At 30.0% G+C, this 20,868-nt stretch overlaps 1 long non-coding RNA gene across 5 annotated transcripts; it reads left to right on the top strand.

The window, feature by feature from the left end:
• The first annotated feature begins 5,294 nt into the window (after nucleotides 1-5,294).
• LOC148278808 (uncharacterized) lies at nucleotides 5,295-20,236 on the top strand. 5 transcript variants are annotated; one of them, XR_015823066.1, is made up of 5 exons: nucleotides 5,295-5,447; nucleotides 6,173-6,236; nucleotides 9,501-9,696; nucleotides 16,177-16,289; nucleotides 19,443-20,236. It is a non-coding gene; the product is annotated as an uncharacterized LOC148278808 (long non-coding RNA). The 5 variants fall into 5 exon arrangements; XR_015823068.1 differs by lacking the exon at nucleotides 16,177-16,289; XR_015823067.1 differs by lacking the exon at nucleotides 19,443-20,236 and having other exon boundaries at nucleotides 5,871-6,236; nucleotides 16,177-16,547.
• The last annotated feature ends 632 nt before the right edge of the window (nucleotides 20,237-20,868 follow it).

Raw genomic sequence — 20,868 nt, 5'->3', positions numbered from 1 at the left:
GTTAAGGCAGTACTTTTGTAACATTCATTTAAATTACATATAGTTCATTATTAATATTATGAAACGCAGATTTGTATACAAAATACATAACATAAATTAATACATAAAATCAAAAAATTAATATCATCATCATTCCTTTTCTGCATCTAATGGGTAAGAAGATAAGTCTTACGCCACTAGTTCCAGTCCAGGAACTATTTACTACAAACAGAAGACGAAATTAAGATCATGTTACTTTTTAAAAAAATATTTTTTAATTACTTGAGTTCTTATGATATACTCAAATATTTCATTTTGAGGGCCATTTTAAACGAGTTGTAAATAACTCACTATTAGGAAATGGGAATCAAGTTGGGGTAGAGTGGAATTCGAACCACGGACCTTTTAGCTGTGAGTCCAAGGCACTAGCTATGGGACCACAACCCAATACTTAAATTTGAAATTTAATTCTTAATTTTTTAATTTCCCTTATTCAATACGTTATTTAATTTAATAATTTTGTAAACAAATTAATTATTCATTTGAAATTTCAATATATTGAGTATCACATTCACGTTTATTCATATATCTTTATTTAAATCACGTCATTTTTTTCGTCAAAAAATTGCCTATCGACAATAAGTCTGTCATTGTACAATTTAAATCATGTACATAAAGTTAAATAAAAAAATAAAATTATTTGGGTACAAATCGCTAAAAAAATATTTTGATGAATGTGTATCCTGCGGTTTCGCCAAATTCAATTATCAGATTGTATTCTTATCTTACCAATACCATTCCTAAATCTTTAATTTTGTTTTTAAAAACAACCGTGTTTTTTTTAGTTAACAAGGTCACATTTATTTCCTACCACAAACTATTATGAAATAAAAGAGATAATAACTTATTTGCTTTTATGATATTGCGATTATTTTCAACAGGAAGTAAATACAAAATACGAATTATCATTTAAAATATGTTGACAAACAAAATAATATAAAGGGCTCAAAATATAACATGATTAAGACCACATTTTTTCAAATTTCAACTGAGTATGCCGAATATGAGCCACGTACGAATCCCAATAGTGTTAATTAAGGAAGCAGAAGAAACATCTCCCTACTTCAATAGGGTATAGTCGGGAGGATCAACGGATTCAACATACTGTACATTAGGATGAGCCAATTTTTTTTCTTCCGGACTTTGAAAGAAAAGGGGTATAAATAGCTGCTTTTTGGATTACTCGGAATGGAAAAAAAAAAAACATTCAATAATACTTTTGGTCCTCAACCCGAGCTCCATTCGAAAAATACGATTTTTTTCGGTAAACCGTCTGTCGATTCGTATTTAAGTTAGAAAATCAGTCTCTAATTGAATTTGATAATGTGCATTAAACTTTTTATTTTTTTTATTTTATTTTATTTAGAAAACATACATTCATACAAAATCAGTATTAAAAACAACAATTTTTAACATAAAAAGACCAATTAAGTTTTCATAAATTAAAAAGATATAAACATTAAATGTGACAAAAAATAAAAAATAAATAAGAATTTTAAGTGAAAAAAGGATAATTGTTGACATTTGCGTTTTCCATGGAGGTAATAAATTAAAATAAATAAAAATACCGAATGTACACTCCGAGCCATCCACGCACACACATGAACGCACATATAAAACATACACAAACATATACATTACATGCGGCACATATACATAGCATAAACCACTCAAGATGTACATTCAGCAACTATCCCAAATAATCGACCCCATGAAGAAATTTTCTGTACAAATGCAACGTGCAGTTAAAAATGTCTACATCAATACTGAGTCCGTTATAATTTCTACAGGTACGTCTAATGAATGAATTCGAGGTATAATTGTTTTTACAAGTTGGTACATAAAAAAGGGAATTTAATCTAGTATAGCGAAGAGGACAACGGAAACCAATATTTTGTAAAAGATACGGCGAATCAACTATGTTATTGAGAATTTTGAAAAGAAAAATTAAATCATATCTAAGGCGCCTTTTTTGTAGTGATTCTATATTAAAATTGATCAAAGATGCGCCGTAATCATTTTCAATGTTACCAAAACGATATTCCAGGCTCCTTATAAATTTCTTTTGAATGTTTTCAATTTGATTAATATATACATTATATTGAGGGGACCATACTAATTATTAAATAAGTACTCGTATCTAAGGGCGTGAGTTGCACATTGTTTTGTAATAAATGGGTAGCATTGTTTTAATGAGCCATTGTTTTCGTCAATATTAGCCAGGCGTTCAACGGAATCAGTTCCGTGGAGTGCAAACTTTTTGTAATGTGAAAAAGTTATATCTTTACTCACATAAAAAAAAAATTATCAATAAAGATAATTAACAAAATGTTCAGACAGTGATTAAATACAAACCTCGGTTGAGGGCCAAATACTGTATAGAAAAAAATAAAAATAATTTTTATGTTCAATGTGATCCAAAATGCTACTTTTTAGACCACATTTATTTTGATGTCTAAAAAAATAAAAAACTATCAGCCCACTCTACTGTACATAGTGTACATATGTATAAATGATTTTTCAAAGATTCTTTGAGTACTATTAATTGAATCGGCATTCGCTTCGTAACACTTCAAATTATTATGAAAAAAAAAACTTTGTTATTCATCATCATCATCATCATTCCCTTTCCGCACCTAATGGTGCATAGAGCACAGGATTAGCACACCAATCGCAGCGTACCTTGATCATTTTTGTTACATGAAAGTAAGATGATCAGTCTCACTCTTCGGTACCAGTCCAGAGACTATGGAATAGTTTTAGTTTAAAACACCCTTTTAAGTATACATTTCATATCAACCATGTCGGGAATAGAACCCGAGACCTCTTGCATGGTAGGCAAACGCGCTGACCATTACGCCACAAGGCCATCAATCGTTATTCGTGTTACACAATTTTTATTCTTTTACAAGAACACTACTACAGTTTCGGAAAACCACTCATTCTATCGACGGGTGATATAAAAATTATCTAGTAAATACAAAATATTGTTCACTTTGTCATTATTGAATCTATACACAAATAAACGAATTAATCAGTAACATGTAAAGCAAGGTGGTTATTCCACTTATTTAAGGTGTAAGCAAATATATGGATACTTATCCAAAGTAAAGAAACGGAAACACGATCAATGAGGGAAATAATGTTGAGTGGAATTTTGTTCTTAAAATTTAGCACCCGGGTGAAAGTTACAATAATGAAACCTAAGATTTGGTATGTGGGGAAACATCCACATGGCTAAGAGGGATTATTTTATTTATTTATTTTATTTATTTATTTATTCATTCAAAATTACAAAATTAAATATTTATGAACTTATTAGGGCTTTTTAGGCTATGCCCGTGTCAAGCCACAATAAAAATACACAGTAAAATTAATTAGATCAAATTATAATGACATAGAATCACAATCTAGAAAAAAAGGTAAATGTAATTAATAATCAAATTCCAAAGAATACAATGCATAAAAGATATTCAGAAATATTTTTTAATATTTAAAATATACAAATTAAGAATCACACATAATCAAATATACAAAATAGTGGTATCATAAAATCAACAAAATAATAGTATAATATTGTAGTATTAAAAAAAAATAACACAAAATAAGAGCATGATTTAAATCAACAGAAAAAGAATATATATATATAAAAGCATATGATCAATATACGATCAATATACTGGCTAATAAGTATATTTCACGACTTTGTAAGAAAATTATGCTTTGCTTTACTTAAATAAAAGGAAGAGATTCTAACCCAAAAAGGTTCTACCTTACTCAAAACGGTCCTTATAACTATTTCTTCCGATCCGATAAAAATGTCAGTTAGCAAACAAATTCTTATAAACATTACAATAATCAACTGATAATTTATTGGATGAGAAAACAAGGTTATTGTGTCCTCTTTATCTATTAAATGAGATTTTTTTAACAAAGGTCTACGACGTATGCAAGGGAAGCGATTTGCTGATGAATGTCGATAAATCGAATGTGATGGTTTTTGAAAGAAATTAAAGTATGACTAAATATGACATCACATTGAATGGAGTCATACTAAAACCAGTAAAAGAATTTGTGTAAATGAGAAGTATGTTTACAAGGGATGGAATGACTGAGATTTTTTTTTTTAAAATTTTAAAATTTTTAAAAATTTTATTTACAATTTTAAAAAACCCGCTAGGGTTACATTAGAAATTTAATATTGTCTAGTTATTTTATGTCTCGTCTAGTCTAGTTAGTTCAGTCATCATGTGCTTTTTCAGATTGATTTTAAATTTGTCTCCAGTAAAAGTTTTCAAGTAGTAAGGTAGGTCGTTGTAGTGTTTAAGTCCATTATGTAGTATTTTTGACTGTCCCGTGTTTGTCTTTGATTTTTCAATATGATAGTATTGTTGTTGTCTGGTGTTATATTTGTGTATGTCAGCATTTTTTACTTATATTATGTCGTCGTCTTGTATGTTACCCAGTGTTATTTTGTGCACAATTTTTAAGGTCTCAATTTTAGTCAAGTAGTTTATGTCAAACTGGTGTGATTTTTTGTACAGTTCATTCGTAGAGGTGAAATGAGGGGGAGTGTCGCGAACAGAGGGAACGGTGCACTTAAATCAACCTTGGCAAATAAATGTTTGTCGCAAGAGGCAAAATTAGCAGTTCACAACGGAGTCCTGGTCCCGACCCTGATGTATGAGAGCGAAATATGGACTCGGAAAAACAGGGACTAAAGTAGGCTAAATGCTGTCGAAATGCGATCACTAAGGCGAATGTGTGGTAAAACTTTGAACGGTAGATGCACAAATGTTGAGATCCATAAATTACGTAAGGCTGAGACAAGCATTATCGACAAAATCAAGAAAGGAACTCTGCGCTGGTTTAGACATGGCATGACTAAATTCAGAAAATACTTCAAGATGGACATGTCAAAAGTCGGAATAATCGACGCGCGTGCATGAGAAGATTAATGAATGTAGAGGAAGCGAGATCTGTATGCAAAGATAGATTGATGTTGCGTTCTATTATCTCTGCCTATCCTTACGGGGAAACGGCGTGATGGCTTGTTGTTGTTGTTTCTCTCTTTTATTAATTACCGTAATATTTTAAAATTTAAAATTTGAAGTGCTACGGGAAATTGGACATAAAAAATTTTAAATGTTTTTTTTTCCTTAATTGGACAATCTTCAAAACAAACGCCTAAAATTGTGGTGTATTCTAGCGCCCACTCAAAGGTTGACTTTGATCGACGACCTTTAATTTTTTTCTCGCTCACACATCATATTGTCTCATTTAAAAAATTTTTTTAAGTCTGTGGTTATTCATTACAATAAAAGAAATAAAAACAACTTTGTTTTAACCACTTGTTTTTTATTTTTTCTACCGACCGGTTTTAAAGCTATACAAGCTTCTTTATCAAGGTATATATAACTAATTTATTGGATGGTTCTGGTTGCTCAATTTGTTACCAATTTTTCTTATGTTTCAAGAAAAATTCTTTTCATTGTATACTTATTTTGATGCAGTGAAGATCAGAATAAACGAGTGAATAATATTATATAAAACTTATGTTAGTAAATTATTTTTTTTTTTAGACGTACCCGTCTCTTTGCCAAGATACTCACTACACAGGTGATGGTGCAGGTGGAGGTGTATTTTAGTATTGGCATGTTAGTGTAGTGAGTGTCCTGACGAAGAGACGGGTACGTCTCGAAACCGGTAGACTTAAAAAGTCGGTAAGTGGTTATATAATTTTATTTACTAACATTAGTAAAAATGTTTGACCTCAAAATTAGTGCTTGAAATATAAATAAAATTATTTATCATATCAAATTATTTTACAGATATACGGGAAAAACATTATAAGTAGCGAATTTATTAATACTGAAATAATACTATCACATTATGCAGACTGTAAATATAAGTTAGAAGTTAATGAATAGAAAGCTGATAGATGTTAACTGCCGATGTGTACAAAAAAAAAGATCCATATTATCCGCAGAAGCCGTATTCAGCAATCGTATTAAACTCTTAATTATTGAATTCTGACTTACATCTTTACGGCTTCTGGGAGGGTAAAACAGTGCATATCTCTCCCTAGTATAAGGAGGAAATTCAGAGTTTTTTTTTAAGTTTTGTATTTCAGAAAAAACTCCGCGTGTGACGTCAAAGGTTCTTCTCTATCAGTTTTCCAGATTGGTTCGTTTAAGGTAAGCAAACCGGATATCTTTTACGATTCTCATTTCATGAGTGTGTTCATATTCATTTATTTATTTATACTTTTACAATGCTTGTATTCTATTTTTTATACAGAATAATGTTCTCTCCCTGGGGTCCCGTGTCGAGGGAAAAATTTTACAAAATGTGAAACATGTCTAAGATTAGCTATTTAACACAGTAAACATAATAATAACAATAAAAAAACGTAATTAATCCAATAAACCTAATTATCATTAACATAATAAACAATAAAAAATTAAAATAATCATAAAAAACATATCCAATTCATACAGACCAATAGAACAAATTTCATAAACAGTACACATATTTTACCTATTTGGCTTTATCCACTTATCGATCCGTGTGCAACCCACCTCCACTATCCATTTCTGAACAGCAATTTTATTTTGTTAGAACTTACTAATTGTCCTTATGGATAATGGAAGTAGATTGTATACTTTAACCGAGTATTTGGCCAATCCTCTTTGACCGAAGGTTGTATTTACTATTTTATTTTTTTGCATCATCAGGATGGAGTATCTAGTTACTCTTGTATTTGTAACGGAAGGTAGAGAATAATGTTTACGAGCGTATAGTAACAAAGTCTTAACATAAAGTTGTTTTATAGTTTTGTTTATATGTTTTAAGATTTTTAAATATACTAGAGAGCTAGTTCTGATTGGGACTCTTAAGATAATTTTTATTAAAGCTTTTTGTGCAATTATTATTTGACTCAGTGACATGAACCAGTGACCGCGTACAAAGTAGTGCACTTTTATTAAAATATTTTTTATTATGTTTCCGTATATTTTCATGAAACTTTATTTTACAATTTAATACTTTAATTTTTACCGTACGTAATATTTTTTTACTATTCAATTTCCCGTAGGGCTTAAGTTCCTCATTATGCTTACTTGAAAATAATTCAATTATGCATTTAATAAATTTCAGAGATTCTCCGCCTATTTTTAATGCAAATGAGAACTATTTTTAGTTTTAATGAAGTAAGGAACGTGGAGTAAAGTTTCAGCGTCACTTATTGGTTGGATTCGATCATATGACGTCGGAAACGACAAGTCGGTAGAGCATACCGAGGTAGATAGAGATAGCAGATATGTTAAGTATACCGTCTCGTTATATACCGATAAACATAGTGTTTGCAATTGCCCCCCTGAAGGTAGACAAAATAGTTAAAAATATTAAATACCTGAGAACGAAAATGACAAAAATAGACGCTTTTGAAAAACGATTCACTGTTCTGAATAATGTTGTTGATAATCTTATAATAGTACGCAACTAGTTTAAACAACAGGCACGTGTGTGTAATATAGAATTACATGGTTTTCCGGAAACCAAAACGAAAATCTGTCTAAAATAAATAACAAAAATAGGAAATGTCGTCGGATTCTCTATTGCATCGGTGGATATTGTTCACGTCAACAGAATTACACGGAAAATACAAACAGACCAGTCGAGCATTTCCGATGGTGGCCGAAGTGACCCGAATGCCGATAAGCGAAATAAATCTTTTGTAAAACTGCCTAGAAATATAGTTAGTAGTTTAGTTTATCAAACAGACGAGTAAAAGAGAGTTTATTAGCTTTCTACTGTAATTCGGCGCGGAGCGGTGTAAAAACAAAAGACTTATCAGCGGCCGGACAAAAAAAAGCACCTATTTAAAAAAGAGATCATTTAACAGTATTTAATAAATTATTGCTAGAGGAAGGCAAAGGATTTGGCGAAAACAAACGTTTTTCTTTTTTAGAGGAAGAAAAATTTCAAATTTTTTCTCAGAAAATTGGAAAAAACGCCAACTGAATACATTCTATCATTGAGCAATTTGAAAAAAAAGAATACTGATTTATAACCCGTCTCCTTTAGATTGAAGTAAAACTAACCGTACATTTCCTTACTTTTTTCCGTTTTCAACTAATAAGTCCTAAAAAAAATTATCTCATCTTTTTTTTATGTTTACAATGAAAACATCCACCCCTTTCCCGAAATTGTTCATACAAACTTGAGTCTTTCTTCAGTTTCGCATATCAATATCATTTTAAAAAAAATTAATTAAGCGAAAAATTAATATTTCTTTACAATAAAACCGCGGAAATAACAAAACAAAGAAACTTTAAGAGCTTTCATTGTACCCCTCACTGCAGTATTGTCAATTTGTGACCAAGCAAATACACTTGGTCAGCACAATCACCTTTTTCTAATTTCCCAGTATGACAGTGAAGGAACACAGTGTTAGTTCCAAATTGAGACCGCGGCCGCACGCTCCAGATCCCGCCTTGGAAAGGAAGACGAACGTAGTAATACAAACAAATCAAACGACACAAAACCCAAACACATATAGGAAACATTAGAATAATTTGCCCTATACAAAATGCACTCAAGCAACAGACGAAAAACAATACCAAATCACAATGGAACATCAAATTATCAAGACATTACTTTTTGTATGTTTTTAAGTAAAAATTATTTATCATCACCATCATTCCCCTTCCGCACCTAATGGTGCATAGAACACTGCATTGGTACACTAATCGCCGCGCATCTTGATCATTTTTGTTACATGACGGTAAGATGATCAGTCTTACGCTTAAGGTACCAGTCTAGGTTCTATGAAATATTCTAGTGTGGAAATACAATTTTAAATAAATATTTCATATAAAATATGTCGGGAATCGAACCCGAGACCTCTTGAATGATAGGCAGACGCGCTGACTATTGCACTAGGAGGCCGACTTTTTTATGTAAGTTCATTATAATTTATTATAAAAATAAAAGACGAGTGATACTTTAATCCACAAATTTACCTCTGTTTGGTATAAATGCATTACATTTATTTACAAAGATACCAGCCTCGAAGATGTCGCGAAAGCGATGAAGTTTCACTGGATATTCCAAATTTGTAGATTAACGTATCTTTCGTCCTTTATTTCTTCAATGTATTATCTGTTTTTCCAAAAGTTTGAATTTTTGCTTTTTACTTTCCTCTTGAATTGGAATAAAATTGAATCCAATTAAACTTTTGCTTTAATTAACATCTAAAAAATTCAAATTAATGTCTTAATCGTATTCCTCTGTTTCACATAAATTATTTTATTTTTTAAAAGTAAATAAAATTATCGTTATTCACAGTTTTTCTAGATGACTATTGATACTTTAGTAATTTACCATAAGCATGAGAGATCTATTTGCGGTGAAGGTGAAATATGTCATTAATGACTTTGATGTTATATGTTTGACAGAAAAGTGTCTGATGGACTCCAATCTCAACGCTAGTTATTTTGAAGACAGATGCCATGTACATCGGAGAGATTGAGTTTTTTCTCAGGACATATCTCTGGAAACTCAGTTTTAGGCAGCGGAGTCCTGATAGCAGTTAAAACAAATCTATGTTCTGCAGAACAATTATCTTGGATTCCTCTAGAAGAAAGCATTTAGGTAAAGATCAACATATTTGGGATGCAACCAATAAACAAATTTTTCCAAATAACTTACATCTCTGAAATTAGAATATTCACTTTAATTACGTTTAAAAAAATCGTAATCCGGCTGAAGAATTATAAATTACTTTATAAAATTGTAATCGACAAAATATTACTTAAATAAAGGTGACAACTCAAATCATTTTATTTATTTATTTATTTATTTATTTATTTATTTATTTATTTATTTATTTATTTATTTATTTATTTATTTATTTATTTATTTATTTATTTATTTATTTATTTATTTATTTATTTATTTATTTATTTATTTATTTATTTATTTATTTATTTATTTATTTATTTATTTATTTATTTATTTATTTTTTTTTTATTTATTTATTTATTTATTTATTTATTTATTTATTTATTTATTTATTTATTTATTTATTTATTAACGGACATTGTCCATGTATACAATTTATAAGGTTTAAATATTACAATAAAAGAATAGTTTAAAACATTTAAAGAAAAAAGAAAGAAGCATTGACAAACATAAGGGACATTGAGACAAGATCTGGACTATTTATTTAGTGCTCGTTTAAATCGTTGCAAACTTAAACCAAAAAAGTCCAGATCCTGTCTTGAGATAACAATACGACAAAGGCGGGTCATTGGAGAATTTAGGCCATAGTTTGTTCTATGCTGATCGATGAACAGTACTTCATTGTTTCTCAATCTACGAGTCGGAATATTGAATTTTACATGTCCCAGTAATGATGGAACATCGATTATACCATTTAGTATGCCGAACATATATATGGAGTCAATATTAGTTCTACGTTTTTGTAGACTAGAAATATTTAACATTGACTCTATTTCAGCATAAGAATAATTATCTCTCTCTAGTCCAAGCATCCACGCTATTTTTCGAAGCAAGCGATGTTGGACTGATTCAATGTGATTTATGCGATTGACATATAATGGAGACCAGACCACTGAGGCATATTCAAGAAGAGGGCGAACAGTTGAGCAATAAAGAGTTTTGATTGTACGGACATTAGTAAAATCAAAGGATATTCTGTTAATGAAGCCAAGTAATTTCAGTGATTTATTTACTGTATTATCTATATGCTCGTTGTATGTCAGTTTATAGTCCAAAACAACTCCTAAATCTCTGATGGACTTGACTACATCAATTTTGGAGTTTTCTAATAGGTACTCGAAGGAAATTGGTTGTTTTGTTTTTTTTTATCCCATCAAACAAAAAATATAATCGTTACGTATTACCTGTAATTGACTTTATTAATATAATTAACAGAATCCAAGATTTAGCAATCTGTCACAAGAGCTTATTAGTAATATTTTTTGATTGCCCGCGCTATTGTAAAAGATGCTCATCATAATTCACGTTCTATTCTACTTAATTCTTCAAACCAATAAAGAGAATCTTTGCAATCAAACGAGGTTTAATTGTCAATTCTTTTCGGCCAAAAATACATGATTGTTAATCAGAAATTAACTGTGAAAATAAATTAAATTATCTTGACACCGAAAGTGCAGCGAATTAATTATATCTAATTATCAATAGCATTATTGATACATATGTCCTATTTAAACCAATGAAATCCCATGAATATTCACCATGGTGTTCACTTGCCTTAAAACAAATTAAAATAGGAAAATTCAATGTTTTTAAAAAGTGGAAACGATGTTAAGGACAATCATATTATCAAACTTTTTTATAACTCCAATTCCATCAGAAAAAAATAGCCAATCCATGCCATAAAAGTTACATATTGCATACCATAAATGTTTTAAAAGCTGATTCCAAATATTTTTGAACATTTATTACCCGAAGAAAAAAAACATGTTCACTTCGTAAAATAATGTTTTACAGCATAAATTGTAGCATAAAATAGCCAAAAAAAATTGTGATGCATTTTAATTGTTTTTTCAATCAGTTTTTGAGCGGAATAGCAATATTAATACAAAAAATTATATTTATTTATGTCGCTTGACTACAAACGTTTGCCCAATTAATACCTCAGATGCCCTTTTTCAATTCTTATGATATTATTAAAATTCTTTAGTAAAATCAGTTTTCTTAGATTTTGATTCTATCTTCCGGATTATTCAATAATTAGACCATAAAAAGGGGGCAGATCCAGATAGAACCCCGTCAATTTTCATTACTAAATGTTCATTTAATCTAGCTTAGCCTATTTTAATATTGTTTTTACTGATATTGAAATATGGTGTTCTTCTATTTATTTGAAGAAAAAATTGTCTCACCAATTTCAAGAAAGGCAGCAAAAATGACAAAAAAACAATTGTCCAATATTTACATTTTTTTCTAAAAACCTTGAAAGGATGGTTGATAGACTTACCCATTTGTTTTCACTATCTCTACATCAATCGAATCTGGGTAAAAAATAATAGATTTTGTTTTGCTGTGCCCTATGCACCAAGTAGCAAATAAGTCAAGGATATTTGGGAAAAAAGCGTCATATTTTAAAAGTGAGAGAACAGATGAATGAGCAAGAGGCGCAACTTGTAAAAGAACGGCACCGTTCTTCTCCGAATTTCCCCTTCTCTTTGCTAAACGCTTTATAAAACAAAATACGCAGCAGCGTTGGGAAGATTATTACCGCGCTTATTCTACAGGTAAAATCACTAAAATATTTTTCCCAACGCAGGCTGATGTAGCAAAGTTACGTCGTCATCACCAAAATACTTTCAAAACGACCCAAATTTTTACCGGACACAGCTATGAAAAGTTACTTATATAGGTTTAAATTAAGGAATGATGATTATTGTCTATGCGATGATATTTCTTCGCAGAGTATCGAACATTTGTTATTTCAGTGCTCATTTTTCTGTTAACAACGCAATAATCTTGAAGCAGAATGCAGGGAAGATAAATTATCCTAATCAGATATTCACATTGTTGTTAAAAGTAGTTATCACGCGACATTGTTCTTGGACTTTGCAACAATAGTGATTGAACTCATTAAGGTCAAAAACCAAAATCAGTGATCGAACATCCCATATTCAAGAGAAAAAATAATGACTTTTTTCAAGTACCTTAGCCTTGTACATAACATGTAAGGCTTCTAAATACAGGGGTCCAAATAAACTTTTAAAAAAATAAAATAGAGCCCAGTGGAAGATGTGATGCGGGATTTTGCTGCAAACCAATCCCCAGAATTAAAATTGCAGAGATGAACAAGTATAAGATAATAATGCCGTGCGGAAAAACAATTCTGTATCTCGGTCACAAACGTAAATTTTAGGAAGATGTTTAATTGCCAAATATTGCATTATGACCCAAAAAACAATTAAAGATGGTATTAATAAAAAATGCAGTTTAAGGTCAAAGGTTAAAAAACGTTGCGCTGTGAAGAGCTCTTTTTGATAAAATTTAAGTTAATTTCAAAGGAATAATTCATGTTTACCGCTGGGAAGCGGTTAAACGTGGGCAAACTAATAGGTGAGTGAGGGGTTAAATATGCATTCCACTTCAAACGTGTGAGTAAAAACAAATAGAACTAATGGAATTTTCAGTAGACACTATTACTATCGTCTACATAAAAAATATAATCTCAAATTAAAAAAAAATCTAATCCGGATAGCGTTCATAATCGCGGCACAGAACTGGAAGCCTGAAACGTGCGACTGATCACATTACATTCATGTAACATAATATGCTAAAAAACACTTAATTTGGTTTAAAAATGCAGTGATCTACGCTCCACTGATTGCGAAAAAGAGAATGATGATGATTTATAATATGAGTATTAATAATAATAAATCTTTACTTATCAAAATACATAATTGTTTTAAATACAAAATAATAAAACAAAGATATAAATTAATAAAAGGTGGGCATATTGCCGCAGGCAAATTCTTACATTAAAACCAACAAAAAAACTCAATAATAAAAGTTAAATTTAAAAAAATAGTTTCGAAAAAATAAACAATTTTTCATATTTATTTTATCACATTGTAAAATGCTTACATTATTTACAAGAAATACATTTAAATTTACTCTGTTTCATTCTCCAAATATTTATTAATATTATAGTATAGCAACATTTATCTATTAAGAACACTTTCAACACTCTTATTTTATTTGTTTTATTTATTTATTTAAACGCCTTTTAGGCTTTTACATATTTTAAATAAATTTATACTAATAAAGACAGACATGTATTTTACAAAGAAGTAGCGAAAAATAAATAATTGATTTTTAGAAGAAAAAGAAAAATATCAAAAATATCATCTTTACACATTAGTATAAAAGTGGAAAGAACAGAAGTGCATTTTTAAATATGAAGACAGAAATGCATTTTACACAAAGAAAGGAGCAAAAATAAAAATGAATTAAGAAGAGAAATAAAAATAAAAATTATATAAAAAAATAAAAAAAATCATTACATATTAGTAGAAAAATGAGGATACATAATAATACATATGTACATGTATTGCAGTGGAGAACAGGAGTACATTTTTGCGTATAAGTTGTATTAAAATAATCTTAAAATTAGAAGAAGTTAGAAAAATACTTATTTAGAATACATATATAAGTCAATAAACGGTGAACAATTGAAACCAACATAGTAATATTTAGGTATTACAATTTGAAGATAGTAAATTGATACACTGCCTTTTAAAATTCAAAAGTGTTATATTAAATATATCTACGTCATTTGAGTATTCATTTGCAAATGTATGAATTCTCCTTATCATCTTGCTATCTTGCAAAATATTTGATGCAATCGATTTCCTTCATTTATAAATTTATTTTGGAAGCTTTTTGAATATTTTTACAGCCATGCATATGAGCCCTCTTTGAATAAACTGTTTTTTTTATTTATTTTTATTTCTAGTGTTGTGAATGTGATTGTTTTCCAATCTGCAAAAATATTATCGTCTTAATTCTACAGCAAGGCCAAGTTCCATGGTATAAATACCTGTTAATTTAAATAAATTTATTTGAATAAAAATAAAACTGCATATTGCTAGGTAATCAGCATTAAGCATTTTCCTAAAACACCAATCAAAAACTTTGTAGAGTTACTCAAAAAAGTAATGCCACATTTAAAAATTGAATCAACATAATGCGTTGTAAGTGCATTGTTTGGTATTTTATTCAGTTTGTCTAAGACAAATACATAATTTTTTGTTCGTTCGATTTGTAATTTTTCGCATTGAATTATGAACTAAATAACATTAGGTTTATTCAATATAGACTATTATATGAGTTGAAACAGAAATTACAAGAACAAGTTTTGTTTTGAATGTTTTACATTATTGTTTACGGTATAAGGTTCTTTCAAGCGAATTTTAATTATCATGATAAAACTTTGATTTAAAACGAAATAATTTGCGTAATTAGAAATTCAATTTTAACTTATATGCCTCGTAATACAAAAACATTCATCAACATTGTTGAAAAACGCCTTTTAATGAAATGTGCTCTCTTACGTGTTCGTATTTTAAGAAATATTTTAAAGGTTTTTTTCTTATTTCGTATTATTATAAATTGCAAAGTATCCATATACGCGTATTGTGAAGTAATTTTTATTACTGTTTATATCTCTTTATTTATTAAAAATACTAACATATGTACATGTTAAAAGTACTTTCATGTAGATAAATAAAATCACAATGAAAATAAATTAAACCATTGCAATCAAATATATGTATTACATAATTTAAGTTTAATAAAATAAAGCTATTGTTTAAACAACAAAAAAAATGAAATAATTACTAATTAAAGTGGTTGATAAAAAGTAGAAGAAAATAAACAGTGACTAGCCAAGGAGATAGTGACAGGATCAGTCATAATTATATCTCATTGTACATGATACGGTTTAGTAAAAAAAACTGACTTAGATCGCTTAGTAAATAATTTAATGATTAATTTATTTATTTGTTGTTAATTTTTTACAAAAGAGGTTAAGACATATGTGTTAAACAATTGAAAAATGAAATGTAATACAACAACAACAACAACAAACCATCACGCCGTTTCCCCGTAGGGGTAGGCAGAGAGGATAGAACGCCATAACACTATCTTGGCATACAGACTTCGCTTCCTCTACATTCATACATCTTCTTATGCACGCACGCCGATTATTCCTACTTTTGACATGTCCATCTTCAAGTATTTGATGGACTTGATCGTGCCATGTCTTTCTCGGTCTTCCTCGTTTTCTGCATCCATCAACATTCGCATCGTAGATCCTTTAAGTCGTTCTTTCGCTGTCCATTCGCTCTACATGTCCAAACCAACGCAGCACCCCTTTCTTAATTCTGTCAATAATGCGAAATGTAATACGAATGCAATTTTATTATTAGACCACAAAAAAAAAAAAATTCAAAATTAAAAATAAATATAAAAAAAATTGTGATATTATTTAAATACAATTTCCTAAACTTTAAATAAAATTTTGATGTATTAAATTTTTACGTTTTCTATTTTTTTTAGGAAAGAAAAGACCACAAATCTAACAAATACTTAAATATGGACATTGGACATGTCGAAAGCCGGAATAGTCGGCGAACGTGCATAAAAAGATGAATGAATGTAGGGGAAACGAGGTTTGTATGCAAATATACAGTGTATGGCATTCTATCATCTCTTTCTGCCCCTTCAGGGAAATGGTGTAGTGATCTGTAAAATTAGTTTCCATTATAATTTGTTGTAAATTATATCTCACGATGTTGGTCACGATGAAGCTCGGTTACTGAAATATCAAATAAAAGTAAAATGAAACAAAATTTAGTGTTTTTATTGTTGTAATAAAAATACAGCTCCACGAAGAAACGTCAGTAGAGAAACTCAACCTGTTAAATAATTTTTATAAAGATTTTAGGTATTTTTCGCAATATTACTTATGCATGTGATTTCAGTTTTCATTATTATATTTTTTTTTTATTCAATATGTTTTACCAAAAAGTCAAAATTGCCATGTCTTCCTATTAAGGCTGAAGTCTGATCTACGAAATAAGGACATCATCCGATTTAGACATTTTAAAATGCTGTTTTTTTTTTTTAATTCGCACAATTAAAAAAATAAATAAATAAGCTTTAGACAAGAACAATTATTTTTCAAGCATTTAAAAAAAAAATATACTTACATGTTTTATTTAATTAGTTTTATATAAAATTACTTTTCGACCGGTAGATTGCGGCTCTAATGTTTAAACGGGATTCTATAATTTTACTTTGTTTAAAGAATTTTTGGGTTGTTAGTATTTCAATGCTTTAAAATATTTTAAGCTAAATTTGAACGTTATTTTATGGCCGATTTTGATAAAAAATAAAACCAAAATATTCTGTTTTTAACTGTTATAACTGTTTTTTTAATAATCATTATTGGAGGTATCATTTCACGTGGAGTTTAAGAAAAATACCACAAAATTAATGTAATTCAAAATGATTTTGTAAAAAAAATCTTTAAATAGTACTCTATTGCCAAGTTTTAATATGAGAATCAATGTAACGAAGTTTGGTCTTAATTTTAAAAGCCGTAATCTGCCTGTCGAAAAGTAATTATATATAAATAAATTCCAACAGAGATAGAGAACATTTAAGAGAAGGGATTATGGAAGTATAGGCATTTACAGGGCTTTTGACCTGTCATTGGCTAGTTTAAGTGGCCACTTTACACACTGTGTAACATTCAGCATTTTGCTCATGTTTGAACATGTTTATTTCTTCAGTTCTTGCATCTGTTGACTTAACTGAAATCTTTATTGGTGTGAAGAGATTCATTTGATCGAATTATTTCACGTACTAAGCATCGCCTAAACAACAAGTTCCCAATCTTTAAACTTCTTTTCGGACCGGTTGGTTGTATTTCAATATTTTGAGTTTCTCCAAATGTTTGTAGACAAAATACTGGATTTTACCCCCATCATAAAGACTAACAAATTATAACAGAAATGGAGAACATTTAAGAGAAGAGAATATGGAAGTCTAGGCATTTACGGGGCTTATATCCTGTAATTGGCTGGTTTAAGTGGCCACTTTAAACGCTTTGTAATATTCACCACATTTTCTATGTAAAATCAACAGTTGGAAGAATTGATGAAATATGGATGTTCAAACATAGACATAATTTTTGAATTATGCATGCCTTCTTTATCTCATTGCCACCTCTCATCAAAACTGCTATTAAGACATTTATATAAAATGCATCAACAGTGATGTTACCATCATCACACCCTAATCTGGACCTCCTAGTGCATAGGACGCTGCATTGGAAAAGTGCGTGCAGTTCACTTTGATCATATGTTACTGGCCGGTAAGGTGGCGTCAGTCATGGGAGAGCGAAATATTTCAGTGCAAAATCACCACACAAACCAATGATTTATATCGGCCCTCCTAGGAATCCAACCCAGGACCTCAAGCATGGGATACGAACACGCCAATCACCACACTACGTGGCAGAATTTTCTCTTCTTGATTTAGGACGTTTGTATTAAAACGAAAACACCTGTTTATGATTGTAGTTCTATTTCACACATAAAACTTTATTGTTTATCCGCCCAGACACAAAGAAAACACTTTATTTTCATTATTTCATGTCCATTTTTTTTTTCAATAAATTAATCAAAATTCACCCTAATCAAGCAAGTACCTAACTCGGATTTTCATTACAGCTTTCTTAATGGCGTGTTGTAGTTAATTTTTCTCCCGCGCGGCGCCACGAGGCGAGTCAGGAGGGCACAGTGACAGCGCGGGAAACGGACAAATCGCTCCATCATGGCGGCGGGGGCTGTCATTAATTTCTTCAAAATTAAAATTGTCTGTTCAGACGAGGTCATAGATTAACTTCAGTAGCCGTGACGCGCCGTCATTACTCACCCGGAAGGGTGCAATGTCCGAGCCACTCTACACTCTTTCCCATTCAAGTGATGCGGGAGGCAATATTAGCGCAGCTTTTGTGACACCGTTGCATTCAGCGAATGGAATAAATTACGCTTGTTTTTTTAGTAATTAATTTGCGAGTATTAAAAAAAAAAAAAAACCTTTATTAGCATAAATAAACAATACATTCAGTGAAAAAATGGAACACTTAAGGTTGAACTTGCCAAAAAAGAGTCTGGCTCTTGTGTTTGGCAAGTTTACAAAATAACATAAAAATGTATAATATAATTAAACTAGCTGACTCGACAGACGTTGTCCTGCTCGAACGTTGGCTTGCCTTGGAAAAATACTTTTTATTGATAAGTAGGTACCTAGGTACTTGTTTGTGATTAAATTCCAAAACTAAAAATTGTTAATATTCAAATATTTAATTAAAGTAGGTACTTGTTTATGGTTGAATCCGAAAACATAAAATTAATATTTTTTCAAATATGGGATTCTTTTTGCAAACGTCTCTAAAATACGAAAAGCAAAATAAATACGTTCGATTTGTAGATTGTAGGCAGAGCAAAATTTGATAATTAAGACAGCATTTATGGTGGTTAAGATTGGAAAATTCAAGATAATTACAGCGCATGCGTTAGATTATTTGAAATTCGAGATTACATGGCGCGAATGCGCGGTTAGCAATCGTAATGGCAACACTTTGAGGGGCGATTGCAATCGCTGTATTTATCAGAATGTTTCAATACGATATACTTTACGTTTCCAACATTTCTATCTACCTCGTTATTATAAAACCTGCTCTACCGACATGTCGATACGTGTTTTCAGGAAGACGAGGCAAAAAATTAAATTGTTATATTTATTTTTTGCAGTGGCAACATTTCTACCGCGTTCTGAGTGTTGCTGTTGAACCTTACAATGCAGTGCCATATGCACCGTTAGGTGCAGAAAAATAACGATGATGAAGAAAAAAAATCTCTGTTATCTGATCTCTCTTTTTTACCATATTTGTTACATATTTCAATAATTTATTATTTTTTTATCACCAGTAGTCATAGTTAAATGGCATGTGTTTATTATTTCACGTGTTTTTTTGAATTTATCATGCTTAACCTGTAAACTAACATTAACGGTTTTATTATCATCGTCTCGTAACCGAAATACGTTAATTTCGTTTATATTTTTTTATTCATTGTTATCAATATACCTAATGTTTTCGATTGCGGTTAGCGTTAAAAACTATTTTTTCATTCGGATGTGTAATCTTATTTTATATCCGGATCTAAAAATCTAGGTGATCGAGTGGTTTGTCTGTTAGATGTTGAATTTCGGAAGCTAACAATCTTTGAATTTTCATGTTATTTTCACAAAAATTGAACACAATACTCAAGTATATTTGCGCATACCAAAACTGACGAATCTATTTAAGAAACGTCTGGCTTTTGAGGATGACAGTCACTATCTAGAGAGATAATTTAAACTCTCTTTTATTCGTAATTTCACTCTGTAGTTAACTTTTTCGGGCAATGTATTTTTCCAAACTTTACAGACCGATTATAATAAAAAGTCAAATAAATAAAGCAACTTTGTTTTTGACAACTAAGTTTTTTATTTTTTTTTCCCACCGACTGGTTTCAAAGCAAACAAGCTTCTTCGTCAAGGTTTACGTAACTAACTAATGAATTCCTATTTGATTTTTATCATGTTCACTAAATACTACACGTGGACCCAATAAATCAAGTCTTTTTTCCTTGAAAGGGTGGTAATTTGATATCAATATTTTAGACACGAGAGGTCAATTAATTATTTTTTCTTATAATGAATCGCTTTTTTAATTTCTAAGATTTCTAAGTTGTCTAATTTTAATATTTTATTTTCAATATGAAGTACTTTTAATCCAATGTCTTTATTGAAGTTATGATTATTTTCTATCAGAAAAAATATTCTTATTTAAGCATCTCAGGTGTTTTTTTACTCCAACATTAAAGTTTTTCTAATGTAGATTGAATCGCAATCATTACAATTTAATTGGTGTATCCTAGATTTATTATATTTATGGACTTTGTCTTTGTGATTTTTTAACAATGTTCCTGTATTATTAGTTGTGTAGAAAGCCGGTTTAATGTTTGATGGTAGGGAATTAGACAATTGTTTTGAAAAAATGTCATTTATTAAAATAATCTGCCTCCATTGTTAAGGCGGGTTTGCTTTATTTACGGTGGGAGTAGAATATAAATATTAATATTTAAGTTTGCGTTTTTGTTTTTGATTAAATAATTTATCAATTAAGTTCTCACT

The sequence above is a fragment of the Micrasema longulum genome, unplaced genomic scaffold (assembly GCF_059751315.1).
Source record: "Micrasema longulum isolate JH-2025_06_02 unplaced genomic scaffold, ASM5975131v1 h1tg000824l, whole genome shotgun sequence".
NCBI classification, from domain to species: domain Eukaryota; kingdom Metazoa; phylum Arthropoda; class Insecta; order Trichoptera; family Brachycentridae; genus Micrasema; species Micrasema longulum.
Note: the sequence above shows the minus strand (reverse complement) of the source record. Positions and strands in the feature narration are given on the sequence as shown.